Source organism: Malus sylvestris, chromosome 7 (assembly GCF_916048215.2).
Source record: "Malus sylvestris chromosome 7, drMalSylv7.2, whole genome shotgun sequence".
In the NCBI taxonomy this organism is placed as follows: domain Eukaryota; kingdom Viridiplantae; phylum Streptophyta; class Magnoliopsida; order Rosales; family Rosaceae; genus Malus; species Malus sylvestris.
Window position 1 is genome coordinate 8837047 of NC_062266.1, and position 2463 is coordinate 8839509.

General features: G+C 39.1%; 2 long non-coding RNA genes across 4 annotated transcripts; both read right to left on the reverse strand.

Annotated features, from left to right (window-relative positions):
- Positions 1–338: 338 nt before the first annotated feature.
- On the reverse strand, positions 339–693 carry LOC126628258 (uncharacterized). 2 transcript variants are annotated; one of them, XR_007625328.1, is made up of 2 exons: positions 590–693; positions 339–415 (listed from the first exon to the last, which is right to left on the reverse strand). It is a non-coding gene; the product is annotated as an uncharacterized LOC126628258 (long non-coding RNA). The 2 variants fall into 2 exon arrangements; XR_007625329.1 differs by having other exon boundaries at positions 339–457; positions 590–674.
- Positions 694–1060: 367 nt separating this feature from the next.
- On the reverse strand, positions 1061–2245 carry LOC126628221 (uncharacterized). 2 transcript variants are annotated; one of them, XR_007625322.1, is made up of 4 exons: positions 1981–2245; positions 1799–1896; positions 1618–1715; positions 1061–1442 (listed from the first exon to the last, which is right to left on the reverse strand). It is a non-coding gene; the product is annotated as an uncharacterized LOC126628221 (long non-coding RNA). The 2 variants fall into 2 exon arrangements; XR_007625321.1 differs by having other exon boundaries at positions 1799–2232.
- Between the last annotated feature and the right edge of the window lie 218 nt (positions 2246–2463).

Genomic DNA, 2463 nt, shown 5'->3' on the forward strand with positions numbered 1-2463 from the left:
GAGGAAGAACTAGCAATAGCTAAAGTTTGACGGTTAGGAAGATCATCCAATGTTTCTCTAGTACCGGACTCTAACAAAGACCCTGAAGACTCCGACATTGCAGACTCAGACTTAGAGCTAAAGCTAGAAGAGCCCTCATCACTAGAACTTACAGGCTCTGACATCTACAATAAGAAGAAACAAATTCTATCACTACATGCATGATCAAAACATAAGGAAGTTCCTATATTACCCACATGAAGATGGTGCAAAGCGATGCCGGAACCCTTCTTAATCAGAAAGCAATCCGTCTTCCACAGTCACTACAAAACAAGCAAATGAAGACCGTGTCAAGCGCCAAAAAAAAAAAAAAAAAAAAAAAAAAAAAAAAAAAAAAACAGCTTCATCCAAAAAAGCTTCACCCGAAAAGCTTCACCTCCAAAGCTTCACCCACAAAGCTTCACCCGAAAAGCTTCACCTCCAAAGCTTCACCCACAAAGCTTCACCTCAAAAGCTTCACCCACAAAGCTTCACCCAAAAAAGCTTCACCCGAAAAGCTTCACCTCCAAAGCTTCACAAGGGCCCAAAGCTTCACTTAAAAAAGCTTTACCTCCAAAGCTTCACCCACAAAGCTTCACCTAAAAAGCTTCACCCACAAAGCTTCACCCAAAAAAGCTTCACCCGAAAAGCTTCACCTCCAAAGCTTCACCCACAAAGCCTCACCTCAAAAGCTTCACCCACAAAGCTTCACCCAAAAAAGCTTCACCCGAAAAGCTTCACCTCCAAAGCTTCACAAGGGCCCAAAGCTTCACTTAAAAAAGTTTCACCTACAAAGCTTCACCTAAAAAAGCTTCACCTAGAAAGCTTCATCTACATACTTTCACCATCAAAGCTTCACCATCAAAGCTTCACCTAGAAAGCTTCATCTACAAAGCTTCATCTACAAAGCTTCACCATCAAAGCTTCACCTAGAAAGCTTCAACACCAAAGCTTCACCTACAAAGCTTCAACACAAAACCTTGCTCCAAATAAACAAATTTTGTTCACACAACCTAAACATTTTTTGTTTTACACCCACAAGGGCCCAAAATCTTCCTTCTTATTTATTCACTTATATATGTTCCCAAACATATTATGATAGATCAAATAATAATTCAAAGTCCAAAATTTAGTTATGGACAAAAATACAAGCAATTCACCAGTACTGAAGTTGCTACAAAAACTGGAATCTTCCCCAGCCTAGAAATCCAACAAAGCTTCGCCTCCTTTTCTCTATCAAATTTTTGCAGCTGCTGCTTCTCTCCAATGGAGCTGAATTTTGGACACCCTCTAGTTCTTGAGCAGATGAACAACTTTCAAGAAGGAACCATTTCTGTTTGAGCCACGGAAATTAAAGTGTTGAAGCTCCAAGCATGACAGTCGGATTCTTGCAGATTTCGAAGCTGCTGTGATGTTTCGAAGATCTGGAAATATTTAACCATTAGTTCATTCTGAATTTTTGATATGTTATGAAAGAGACGATGAGGAACAACTTCAATGAAGAAAGCATGCTGATCTGAACAATAGAAAATAGAGTTTCAAAGCTCACAACAAATCTGACGGGTTGACAGAAAAATAATAACCAGTCATTCATCATACCTGGATTTCTGGAGTTATACTTCTCCGAGGGATCTCAAATTTGGATATGTTGAAGTTCACAAGCTGAGAAACAACTTCAATGAAGAAAGCATGCTGATCTGAGCAAGAGAAAATAGAGTTTCAAAGCTCACAACAAATCTGACGGGTTGACAGAAAAATAATAACCAGTCACTCATCATACCTGGATTTCTGGAGTTATACTGCTCCGAGGGACCTCAAATTTGGATATGTTGTAGTTCACAAGTTAAGGAACAACTTCGATGAAGAAAGTATGTTGATCTGAGCAAGAGAAAATGGAGTTTTTGAAGCTCACAACAAGTCTGACGCGTTGATATACAAATGACGAACAATCACTCATCATACCTGAATTTCTGGAGTTGTACTACTCCGATGGATCTCCAATTCGGATATGTTGTAGTTCACGAGCTAAGGAACAACTTTCATGAAGATGGTTTTGCGATCTGAGCCACAGAAAATGGTGTTATATTGAAGAAAAGCTAAAGGAAGACTAAAGCAAAGCACAAGAGAAGCTAAAGGAAGACAAAATCATGGCACATGATAATGAGTCATACCCTACCCCTCATTCAGCTCCATTCGAATACACCCATGTAAATGACACAAGAAAAAGGGAGGGAGTAAAAAAAAAAAAAAAAAAAAAAAAAAAAAAAAAAAAGTTCCTAGGCCTCCACTTCTTTGGGCCTAACACATCTTCATAACAAAAAACAATATATGAAGAAAGAGCCCTGGGTTACCACTTCGAAAAGAAACAAGTGAAGTTTTCCTACTCATGACATTGACTACTAGCTAGACACCTCATTCGGCAACTCTCTTCGCCTGAAGACTTGG